Below are 12,834 nucleotides of genomic sequence, written 5' to 3'. Positions count from 1 at the left end.
GCATTGCACAGGTGGTGGAGGACGCAGCCTGCAGGGACCTGCAGACCAGTGTCAGCAGCCTCGTGTGGGGAAGCAGCTCGGCGCTCGCAACATGCAGAGACTGTGCCTCTGGTGAGGGCAGCGGCCGTGCCGGGGGTGCGACCTGGGGCCTTCCCCCGGTGACTGATCCTCACTTCGGCATCAAGTTTGGGCAGGGGATGCCTGCTTCCACGCACAGAAAGAGAAAGGCTCTGCGCAACGGCAGCCACAGGCACATCACGCAAAGAGAGTGCCCAGGAAACTGTGACAGGGGAGTGGGTGACCGAAAACGGGCACCCAAGTCCCTGCCCCGGGAGCTGAGGAGCCGCCAAGAGCAGAGCCACCAGGAGTCAGCAGCCTGGGAGCTGCGTCCCGGGTGCGCAGCGCGCGGCCTGCTCAGGGCCAGGGCTGGCCGCTGCAGTCCCCTCTGGGCAGAGCTGCTGGTGCTGGAGGCAGCCACACGTGGACCAGACTCACAGCTGTCAGAGGGGAGGGGTTAAGGGACTGGATGACGGGGGGGGGGGGGGGGGGGGGGGGTTAAGCAAAAGAAAACACATTTACAACACACAGACAACAGCGGTGACAGGCGGAGGAGAACAGGGAGGGCGGCAGCTGGAGGTGGGCAAAGAGGGGGAGCGGGGACGGTGGGGGGCAGACTCTGCTGGGGTGATGGGCACATAACTGAGGTGCAGGTGCAGACGGTGTTTTACTGGGTTGTGCCCCAGTGAACTCAATTAGAAACAAATAAACCTGACAACTCAAAAGATTACTGTGTTACTACATTACTGTTTGCTACGTGTTTGGGCATGAATTTATTATATTTTGAGGCCATATTTTTACCCAAATGAAAAAACCCCTGTTCGAGAAAATCGGTTTATGAATGTTAGTTTCCCGCCAGCTGCTCAGGAAGCCCCTCGCAGCTGGGGCAGGCCGTGCTCAGAGGCCAGCGAGGGGCTGGGGCTGGGCCCCTCCACTTCCGCTGCAATTGCCACTCCACTGACTTACTGCAGGTCCCTGCTTCTGTGACTTCAGCCCAGCTCCATTTTACTTGGAGATTAAAAACTGGAAACAAAAGTAACATCTGCTGACAAAGGGTGTTCCAAAACGGGAAAGCCCGGGGAAAACCAAAAAAGGGAAGCATCAGATAAACAAAGAAAATGGCTCCTGCCAGCAAGAAAGTACTCAATACTCAGGGACGTGAAAAACGAGCTCAACGTCAACCCAGCAGGGAAGTTAAAGTCTCATCCAAGAGATGCCGTACAGGGGGAGGGAGGAACCACTGGCAGACAGGTGTGCCTGTTGTAAGTTTCTGGCAGTCCAGTCACACCGACATCTCAGCACAGATTCTGGTCCCAACCCTGGTGCCAAATGCCCCACAGAGTGAGGGGCCTGTGGCCAACTGGCCAGAGCAATGGGAAGGCAAGAGGGGGACTATACTCTCATCCAGACAAATGGGCAGATCATAATCACAGAGTACAAGCCACGCTTAAGAGAGACAAAAAGACACACACAGGCAGGCAGGCAGACAGCTGCAGGTACACAGTGAGAACAATGTGTGTAAACTTGGACTTCAATCCTTTAGGAAAACAACGGCTGTTTGAGGCCTAGCACGGCCGACACCCCTTGGCTCCTGCGATCCAGGCTTTTCTAGAGCACTCACGCCACCCCAGCCACACGCGAAGGTGCTGTGCCTGTGCTGCACCCCTGCCTCACCATCTGGACAGGAAGCACTCAGCCCACTGACCAACAAGCAGGCGGCAGCGCTCCGGGAGGGTGCCCCCTGAGGCCGAGCCCGGGGCTGAGCTGCGAGCAGTGATGTTCAACATCCTGGAGTGTCAGGCGCCCTTGAAAGTGCTGAGTGAAAAGCAAGAACCCTGGCGACGTGAAGGAGCGGGTCACTGTGTTTGCATCGACTTCTGGAGGAAAGCATGAGGCTCCAACAAAACACGGCTCAGAACCCCTTCTGCCCCCCACTCTCCCACTTCTACCTGTCAAGGCTGCTCAGTGCTGACCCAGCACCTCTTCCTCCTCCCCTGCCCCTCCCACAGGGCCGCTCTCAGAAATCCAACTTCCAGCCCCCATCTTCCCGCCCCCAGGCCCCCCCACAGTAAGCTTCTAGCTCTTCACGCCCCCCCCCAGCTCCCAGACAAGATCACCCCGTATGCAGCTGCACAAGTGCCGTGCAGTCCCGCAGCCAGCGTGGACCTGGTCATCTTCAGTGTCTCTGTGCCCATTCGACCCACCTCCCCCTACCCAGAGCCACCCGCTGCCATCCTAGGGAGCAGCACAGCCAGAGCCAGCTGTCCCGGACAGAGCCTCCCCAGAGCTCTCCCTGCAGCCGCCACCTCCCTGCCACAGGTGCGAGTTCTGTTGCCGGCAAGGCCTTCTCAGACTCGGGTGCCTCAGCAGCGGTCTCTTCCAGCTGACACAGCCCATCCTGAGCTCTAGTCCAGCCTCCTTTTCCACGTGAGGAAAACCAGCCCCAGGCGAGCGCTGCGCTTGCAAGGCCCCCACATTACTGAGAAATGTGCACCTGGACAAAGAGCAAAACCATGCAGACTCGCATGCAGGAGAGACACACTGATGAAAGCCAAAATACTTTTTAACATGAGGATGTTTCTACAGTACATCCAATGTGATGGAATACTGTGTAACTGTAATGCAAGAACGAGGACCTCTACACACGATGGTGATGGTGCGAGCCTCACAGGCTGTTAAATTAAAAACAAAAAACAAGGTAGAGAAAAGCTTCTACCATGTGCTACCCTCTTCCATAAAAGAGAACTTGATGCATTCATTGGTTGATTCTTGTACGTGCCCTGAACGGGGACGAACCCAAGACACTGGTGTATAGGGATGACGCTGTAACCGACCGACTACCTGGCCAGGGCCTCACGATGTCATTTTCATTTAAAGAGTGCCTTCCTGGGGGTCCCACAGAAAGGCCTAGAAACCATAAGCAGCCCTGCACCAACGAGCCCCCGCAGCACGCAGACTGTGGTCTCGAGATACCATTTTCTACAAAAGGGACCCCGAGCTGCTCAGAAAAACAGCCAATTCTGGGGTGAAAAGCACAAACCGAACCTGAAACATCTCACCATAGCGGAAAGCAGGGGAAGGTGGAGCTGGGTTCTAGGCGAAGGACAAGGAGACAACTCAAAGTGACCCAGCTTCAGCGTGTGTGAGGGCAGTAGCCGCAGGAAGCAGGGTGAACCATGCATTCACATCCTAAGCTTACGGTGATACTTAAAATCACCGCCGGGCCCCGGGGGCGCAGGGCCACGGAGCACTTCATCCCACTGAGGACCGGACCGGAGAGGGCATCGGGCCTTCCCTGCACCCCGTCTGGACTCTCCCTGCGGGGGGCAAGGGAGGTGTCTCTCTCAGAGGTATCTCCGTGAAGGACGGCGGAGCGCATGGTAACACGTATGACATCATCACTTCGTGACCTGAGAGACCGTCTGCGAGTCCAGAAACCTCCTGGCCAGTGCGCAGAGCCAGAGCGGGCTCAGCCTCCTGACCCGCCTGCCACGTCCCGGGAAACGCAGGGCGCAGAGGGACAAGTGTGATGGAAATGGCAAAGTCCAAACGGGAACTCTGACCACAAAGCGATCAGCTGGCTTCTCCAACAAAGGAGGTACGAGGAGAAAAGGTGTGGGAAGAGCAGCAACACATCAGCTAACTGCAATTATTTGTCCTCTGCTTCAAACAAACTAAAAAAATCGAGTCTATTGGGGAAAACTGAATGGTACAGTGATTATGAATGAAATTTTAAATAGCAGTCTTCCTGATATTTATGAATTTATCAAAAACATCTCTGCATGAAACCTCACTCTGGATGCAAACATTTCAAACCCATTTGATATTCATTTTAATGTTTTAGTATATTAAAGAGTTCTTAATCTCAAATATAAAATGCCATTCAATCACGAATTAGAGACGGGAACACAGGGCGTTTTGCTTCTTTTGAAACTCCTAGAGGAGTAAGTTTAGGGAGCACAGTCCCTGTTAGGAAAGGACGCCACGCTCAGCCACAGGTGGGCACCCTTCCCGCACCGCACGGGCATCCTTCCCAGGAAGGGGGCCCCGGGGAGGCAGAGGTGCATGTCCCCACCCTTGGTCTGCAAACTCATTCGTCGTTACTGGGCCGTTACACAGAATAACAATGTCTACTATCCCCAAAGTTCAACGCTGGTTTTGAATAAACAAACATGAGGTCAGACACAGACCAAAATAAACCGCCACGAGCAGGGAAGATGCTCAAACACATCTGCTATAGACGCCGCCGTGACAGCCACAGCAGAAGAGAGAAATCTATCCCATTAAAAGTCTCGGGTGGCATACCTGAGTGCCCTGTGCTGTGATCAGACCCGGTCCCGGGAGAGGAGCCTCCGGCGAAGAGCGCGAAGCCGTGTCAGCTCTGCCCGTCTTCGAGTAACGGCGCGGAGCCCCTGACCTAGAAGTCAGAACAGTACTCAGTCAACTGGCAAGTTTAAAAGAGCTGAAAAACAGAATTTCAAAATGTAAAATTTAAAAAATAACAATCCAAGTAGACTTTTACTTTTTAACAAAAACTTGTTTATTAGAGGAAGTACCTACTTAACAGAAAAATTGCTAAAGCTAGAAGTTAAAGGTATGTTGAGGGAGAGTCTTTTTAAATCCAATGTAAAGGAATTAATTTTACACATGAATAAAACTAAATGCAAGATTATTATTTTATAATGTTTTATTGATTATGCTACTACAGTTGTCCCAATTTTTCTCCTTTTATCCCCCTCCGCCCCAGCAGTCCCCCGACCCCAGTTCATGGCCATGGGTCACGCATATCATTCTTCTGGCTTCTCCACTTCCCCTACTATTCTGAGCCTCCCCATCTATTCTGTACCTGCCATTCACGCTTCCAATTCTCTGCACCTTTTCCCCCATTTCCCCCTCTTCCCCCACCCCTCCAAATGATCTCCATATCTATGATTCTGTTCCTGTTCTGCTTCTTTGCTTAGTTTTTTAGATTCAATTGATAGATTTGTATTTTTTGCCATTTTATTGTTCATAGTTTTGGTCTTTTTCTTAAATAAGTCCCTGTAATGTTTCATAAAGTAATGGCTTGGTGACGATGAACTCCTTCAGTTTTACCTCGTCTGGGAAGCTCTCTACCTGCCCTTCCATTTTACATGCTAGCTTTGCTGAGTAGAACAATCTAGGTCATGGGGTGGCAAACACAAGGCCCGCAGGCCGAATCTGGCCCTCCACCTTGTTTCTACCCGGCGGCAGCTCCCAGTTAAGGAGTAGTTACATTTATACAGTCCTAAAATTACAATTGGCCCTTTGAAGGCAACTGTGAGGCTGATGTGGCCCCCAGTGAAAATGAGTCTGACACCCCTGATCTAGGTTGTAGGTCCTTGCTTTTCATCACTTGGAATACTCCTTTCCAGCCCTTTCTTGCCTATAAGGTTTCTTTTGAGAAATCAGCTGACAGTCTTATGTGAACTCCTTTGTAGGTTACTCTCTGCTTTCCTCTTGTTGCTTTTAAGATTCTATCTTTAACCTTTGGCATTTTAATTATAATGTATCTTGGTGTGGTCCTCTTTGAGTCCAACTTGTTTGGGACTCTCTGTGCTTCCTGGACTTGTATGTGTATTTCCTTCACCATTAGTGAAGGGAAGTTTTCTTTCGTTAGTTTTTCAAGTAAGATTTCAATTTCTTGCTCTTCCTCTCCTCCTCCTGGCACCCCTGTGATTTGCATGTTGGAGCATCTGAAGTTGTCCCAGAGGCTCCTTAGCCTCTCCTTGGTTTTTTATTTATTCTTTTTTCTTCTTGCTCTTCTAATTGAATGTTTTTTTTCTTCCTATGTTCTGAATTGTTGATTTGATCCTCGGCTTCATCCACTCCACTGTTGGTTCCCTGTAAATTCTTCATTTCACTGAGTATGACCTTCATTTCTGCCTGGGCCTATTTTTTTATGCTATCAAAGCACCCAGTGAGTTCCTTGAGCATCCTAATAACCAGTGTTTTGAACTCTTCATCTGACAGGCTGCTTATCTCCATTCTGTTTAGTTCTTTTTCTGGAGCTTTGCTCTGTTCTTTCATTTGGGCCATGTTAATTTGTCTCCTTGTTTTGGAGGCCTCCCTGTGTTTGATTCTATGTATTAGGTAGAGCTGCTTTGACTCCGTCTTAGTAGTGGGACCTGTTGTAGAAAAGCACACCTATGAGTTGGAAGGGGCGGAGCCTGAAGTACTCGCCCAGGAGGAAAACCCATGTGCATGAGGCTGATGGAGTCCTAGATGTGGTGTTCGCCGCTCTGTGGCTGTGTGTGGGCGAGGACTCAGAAGGGGGACAATGGCCACTGCCTGGCGTCTGGAGTTTGGGAGTAAGCTGTCCCCCTACACTGGTCTTGAAGCCAGACACTTCGGTTTCTCCCCATATGCCACTGGTGCCCCTCCAGATGCTGCCCTGGTGCTGGGGCTTGGAGGGAGTGAGTCTGTAAGTCCTAAGTCCGTTGTGGGCCCTTTAAGAGGAGACTCCTGAGAATCCTGCAGCTTCTTTCACCGCCCCAACCCCCACTGGTTTTCACAGCCAGAAGTTGTAGGGACTTACCCTCCTGACACTGGAACCCTAGGCTGGGTGGTCTGGTGCGGGGCTGGCATCCCGCACTCCAGAGGTGTCCCTCCTGATTTTTATCCACCACATGTGCGTATGGGACCGCCCGTTCCACACCTCCACCCCTCCTACCCGTCTGGATGAGTGTGACTTCTATACTTCCTTGGTTGTCAGACGACCATACAGCTCGATTTTCTGACGATTCTGGGTGATAGTTGTTTTGTAGTTTAGTTGTAATTTTTGCTGAGGTTGTGCAAGGAGGCAAGTCATGTGTACCCACACCTCAATCTTGACCAGAAGTTCAAGAATGTTACTTCTAACTTTTTCATCACTGACAATTTCCAGTTGGCTTCCAACCAGGCAGGACAGGAAAATGCTCTCAAAAATGTAAAATTTCTTAAAAAATGATCAAGTAAAAAGTTTTTTTAAAAATATATTTATTGATTATGCTATTACAGTTGTCCCATTCCCCCCCCAACTCCACTCCATCCTGCCCACCCCCTCCATCCCACATTCCCCCCCTATAGTTCATGTCCATGGGTCATGTATATAAGTTCTTTGGCTTCTACATTTCCTACACTATTCTTACCCTCCCCCTGTCTATTTTCTACCTACCATTTATGCTACTTATTCTCTGTACCTTTCCACTCTCCCCCTCCCACTCCCCTATTGACAACCCTCCATGTGATCTCCATTTCTGTGGTTCTGTTTCTGTTCTAGTTGTTTGCTTAGTTTTCTTTTGTTTTGGTTTTAGGTGTGGTCGTTAATAACTGTGAGTTTGCTGTCATTTTTACTGTTCCTATTTTTATCTTCTTTTTCTTAGGTAACTCCCTTTAACATTTCATATAATAAGGGCTTGGTGATGATGAACTTCTTTAACTTGACCTTATCTGAGAAGCACTTTATCTTCCCTTCCATTCTAAATGATAGCTTTGCTGGATACAGTAATCTTGGATGTAGGTCCTTGCGTTTAATCTTGGGTAATGTAAATTATGATGTGCCTTGGTGTGTTCCTCCTTGGGTCTAGCTTCTTTGGGACTCTCTGAGCTTCCTGGACTTCCTGGAAGTCTGTTTCCTTTGCCAGATGAGGGAAGTTCTCCTTCATTATTTGTTCAAATAAGTTTTCAATTTTTTGTTCTTCCTCTTCTCCTGGCACCCCTATAATTCGGATGTTGGAATGTTTCAAGATGTCCTGGAGGTTCCTAAGCCTCTCCTCATTTTTCCGAATTCTTGTTTCTTCATTCTTTTCTGGTTGGATGTTTCTTTCTTCCTTCTGGTCCACACCGTTGATTTGAGTCCCAGTTTCCTTCGCATCACTATTGGTTCCCTGTACATTTTCCTTTGTTTCTCTTAGCATAGGCTTCATTTTTTCATCTACTTTTCGAACAGATTCAACCAATTCTGTGAGCATATTGATAACCAGTGCTTTGAACTGTGCATCCGATAGGTTGGCTATCTCTTCGTCGCTTAGTTGTATTTTTTCTGGAGCTTTGAAGTGTTCTGTCATTTGAGCCATTTTTTTTTCTTTTTTTGTCTTGGCGCGTCTATTACTTAAAGGGGAGGAGTCTTAGGTGTTCACTGGGGTGGGGTAACGCTGGTCGCTGTGGGGGAGGGGCCGAGAGGGAGCAATGGCGCCCGCTCCCCTCTCCACCGGATTTCAGTCTTTCACTCCGCTACCCACAATCAAACTGGGCCCCTCTGGTGCTGGTTCCCGAGTGGGTGGGCTTGTGCACTCTAGGCCCCTGTGGGTCTCTCCAACGACCTCTCCCGTGAGGCTGGGAGTCTCTCCTGCTGCCGCCCCAACCCCCACGGGCGTTTTCACTCAGAGGTTTGAGGCTTTATTTCCCCGAGCTGTAGCCCTGGGTTGCGCGGTCTGCCTCGCTCCCCGCCGTTCATCTGGTCCATCTATGTTCAAATGTGGGGCTGCGGTGTGCTACCCGCACTCTGCCTGCCCCGCTCTCCGCCACTCCGGGTCCAGCCCTCTTGGTTTATCTGCGCGAATGTGTGGCCGCAGGGTCTGCTAGTGCTCGGACTGCCTGCCCCGTTCATCCCACGCTCCGCCAGTCTCGGTCCTGCCACAGCCACGCGAGTCCTCTCCACCCCGGTGCCTGTCTCCACCCCTCCTACCGGTCTAGACAAATGTTTATTTTTTATTTCCTTGGTGTTGGATCCCCTTGCCGTTCAATTCTCTGTCAGTTCTGGTTGTGCGAGGAGGCGCAGTGTGTCTACCTACGCCGCCATCTTGGTTCCAAGTAAAAAGTTTTAAGATAAAACTGTTCAAACCACTCTATAGAAATATGTGCTTTGGGTTTTCCACATTATTTGAGTTGGACACAAATAAAAAAACTGTCTTCAGATTACTTTTATTTAAAATCACTTTTGTCATGAAGTATGCAGAAACATAGGAAAGCACAGGAAATACGCAGTTTCATCAGGGGAATCACAAGTACGCTAGTCCATCTGCCACCCAGGAGAAGGGGGGCACAGCAGAACCCCCAAAGGGTGGGGCCCCTCTGTTCCCAAGCCCTCTCCTCCCGCGGGGAGTATCACCTGCCCTGACTCTCTTCTTCAGATGTGTCACCTCGGCGTGCAGGCCTAACTGACCCAGTCTGCTTTTGCCAGCTTCTGAATTTGACCTGAAAGAACTGTACCGAGTACATCCTTTTGTCTTGCCTCCCCTCTCCACTGGTGTTGCTCTACCTGCCGTTTATCCTCATTGCTGTGTAATATCCCACTGTGTAAATATCCCATAGTTTCCTATCCATTCCCCTGTCCCCTGGGTAGCGCCTGCTTTTGAGCAAAAACTGGCACCTCTGAGACCCTGCTGGGACAGCTCTTAAGCACACAGGCATGCACTCCTGCGGTGCACACACTGAAAGTGTGAGCGCCAGGCTCCTGGGTGTGTACTCCACATTGCCACTTACAGCCACACTCCCTCCCACAGCAGCCGTAACAAGTGACACTCCACCAGAAGAGATGAGTTTCTGTTGTTTTACTTTTTCAACAAGACTTGTCAGGCATTGTAATTCTTGCTAACTGAGCCCTGGCTGGTGTGGCTCAGTGGAGTGAGTGCCGGCCTGCGAACCAAAGAGTCACTGGTTTGATTCCCAGTCAGGGCACATGCCTGGGTTGCGGGCCAGGTCCCTGGTAGGCAGCGCACCCGAGACAAACCACACACTGATGTTTCTCTCCCTTTCTCCCTCCCCTCCCCTCTCTCTAAAAATAAATAAATAACACCTTTTTAAAAATTCTTGCTCACTGAGTGACTGTGTGGTGATAACCTAAGAATTCTTTATCAGGTAGAATTTTATAATCATTTCGAATAAAGAATTCATGAAACGTTACCTCTCACCACTGCTGCAATGGAGCTTCCCTTCCGCAGCAGGGCCTTCCCTCGCTCTCCCAACAGCTCCTGCACTTTGCTGCCCGCCCAGGGCCGCTCCCCACGGTCAGCTCGCCAGTGGGAGACACGGCCCCAGCCCCCAGGATGGGGCACCTGTGTCAGCGGGGCCGGCCAACAAGGGCACCCTAACCCCTGCCAGAGTCAGCCCACCTCCGTGAACACACACCCAGTTCAGAATTGATGGAGCCTTTCCATCCTCCTCTGGACTTACAGAGGTGTCACGCTTTCCCAAAGCACTTGAACATGAGCACGTGGATCTAGCAACCAGGAGTGAGAGGCTGAGGGTACTGCAGGCACAGGGGGCGCTGGTGGAGACACGTCTGCCTCAGCCGGCACCCCGCGGTCTGCACGGAGGGGAGCAGCTGCCCCTTTCACGTACGACAGTGACAACGCAGTCACCCCTGAGAGCGCCCTCACTGGTGCGACCACACTGCCAAAACCATGAATTTTAATCCACTCAGACACCGTAAGGTCAATTAGGGTCATGCACAGTAACACACACACACCCTCGATATTCTTCATTCACATTTCGTAAATCAGCAGTTCATCATAGTAAGGGAAATAGCCAGTCAGAGAAAGACAAGTACCATGTGATTTCATTTGCATGTGGAATCTAAAGAACACAGTAAAACTACAACACAAGATAAACCGATCATAGTTACAGAGAACAGACTGACAGGGGTTGGGGGTTTGGTGAAAAGGTGAAGGGACTGAGCAAAAACACACAACACACAAACCTCACAGACCCAGACCACAGCGTGGTGATCACCGGACGGAGAGGCAGGAGGCGGTGAATGGGGGTGAGTGCCAGTGGAAGGAGACTGGACTTGGGGTGGGGAGAGCACAGCACAACACAGGGATGACGTGTTACACAACGGCACGCCTGCCGTCTGCACAGCTTCACTAACCTCAAAGGCACCCCGAGGAATCCAATTAGAAAGAACAGTTCATCACCCCAAATTGAACCGCAGTTCTTGCCAATGGCACGTTAACTCCAAGTGTTTCTCTGGCAAGAGCCCGGTGCGTCCTCAGCCATAATGTGTCCTGCCTGCCGGGAACCTCCCCAGGTTACACGACCTCTGTTGGGTTTCGGCGACCAAGTTGTGAGAACCTCAAAAATGAATTAGGATGTGCTCCCTGCTTTGTTTTGAGGAAGTATTTGGGCAAGATTGGTGGAATTAGACAATGAAGCCATCTGTGCCTAAAACTTTTTTATTACTGGTTTTGTAAGGGTAACAGGCTTATTTAAAGTCTTCTCTTTCTTCCGCAGTTACTCCTAATACGTTATATTTTTCAAGAAAGTTATTTCATCTGATTTTTCAAATTTAGGGACACAAAGCTATTTTTAACAGCGTTCTGAGTTTCCACGGCCCGCCGTCCCCATGGCAGCGTCTCCTTCCACCGCACTGACCGCACCGTGCTCCTCCTTTCCCGTGACCGGTCGTGCCAGAGGGCTGTCAACGCGCCACACCATTCAAAGAACCAAACGTTGGTTTTGTTGATCTTTTCTATGTAAATTTTCCATTTGACTGACTCTGCTTTTTAAATTATTTTCTTCCTTTGGGGTTTTTCTCTATTCTTTTTCTAATTTTTAATTAGAATGATGCTTAGCCTATTATTTTCAGCTTTTCTACTTTTCTAAAGCTGTAAGTTCCCCTCTATGTGCAGCTTTGGCTGCGTTCTATAAGTTTTGATACATAGTATTTTCATTATTATCCCATTAAAAATATCTTTTAACCTCCATGGTATCATCTTCTTAGACCCATGGTATTTAAAAACTATTTCTTTATATTCAAACTCTTAGGAGTTTTATAATAATTTTTTGTTACTAATTTATAGCTCACTTCTACTGAGATCAGAGAATAGATTACTCTATATTCTTATAACATAGAATATTTTATTCCAATATTTTATAATAATCTATTGCTGTGACCATGTTTTGAAATGTGCTGAGATTTGCGCAATGAACTAGAACTGGTCGATTTTTACAAATGTCTTACATGTGCTTCGTAACAAAGTTTCTGCACAGAACGTTGGTTATACGTACATGAGACCAAGAGTGCTGACCCCGTTTAAAACATCTGCGCTCCCAGGTTTTGGGAGGGGTGCTGCTTATTCTATCAATTACTGAGAACAATTCCCATTTGTTACCATTTTCCTTCTACCTGAAGTTCCCTTAAAATTTCCTGTAGCGCAGTCCTGCTGGCATTAAATTCTGTCAGCTTTTACAGGCTTGGAGACTGGGACTTCACTTTCATTTGTGAAGGATATTTTCACTGGTGCAGAATTCTAAACTTCAGGTTCTCTTAACATGTCTTTAACATGTCACTCTGGGCCTGAGTGCAGCTGGAACCCAGCAGGAGTTTACCGTACCTCTAGCAGGGGTGTCCAACCCGCGGCCTGCGGGCCACCTGTGGCCCAGGATGGCTATGACTGCGGTCCAACACAAAATCATACATTACTTAAAACCTTTTTTTTTTGCTCATCAGTTTTCACTGGTGTTTGTGTATATAATGTGTGGCCCAAGACAACTCTTCTTCCAGTGTGGCCCAGAGACGCCGGAAGGCTGGACACCCCCATGTCTGGAGGAGCTCTCTGCCTCCACTTCTGCTGCTCCTCATTCAGGCTCTGCCTGTGCTTTGGAACAGGAGCAGAAGAGACCCCACTGATGCTAGGTGTCATGGTCAAGGCTACAACTCATCTAGGGAAAGATTTCAGTGTTGAGCTATGGGGCTGTTTCTCCCGATCCCTCCCCGACAATTCGCTGTGTGGACTTCTCTTGACTAAAAGGTTGGTGGCTTTTGCTGGGGACCAG

At 49.5% G+C, this 12,834-nt stretch overlaps 1 protein-coding gene across 4 annotated transcripts in view; it reads right to left on the bottom strand.

The window, feature by feature from the left end:
* TRAF3 (TNF receptor associated factor 3) overlaps nt 1-12,834 on the bottom strand; it is a 98,364-nt gene that overhangs the window by 33,155 nt on the left and 52,375 nt on the right. For 3 of the 4 annotated variants that reach the window (XM_053928085.2, XM_053928084.2, XM_024568122.4), the window contains exon 2: nt 4,363-4,474. The exons of the other annotated variant lie outside the window; for it this stretch is intronic. The gene's annotated coding sequence lies outside the window, so the exon portion shown is untranslated. The remainder of the gene's footprint in view (nt 1-4,362; nt 4,475-12,834) is intronic. 4 annotated transcript variants of the gene reach the window in all.

Source organism: Desmodus rotundus, chromosome 7 (assembly GCF_022682495.2).
Source record: "Desmodus rotundus isolate HL8 chromosome 7, HLdesRot8A.1, whole genome shotgun sequence".
In the NCBI taxonomy this organism is placed as follows: domain Eukaryota; kingdom Metazoa; phylum Chordata; class Mammalia; order Chiroptera; family Phyllostomidae; genus Desmodus; species Desmodus rotundus.
The sequence above is the reverse complement of the archived record's forward strand: the minus strand, read 5'-3'. Positions and strand labels throughout refer to the sequence as shown.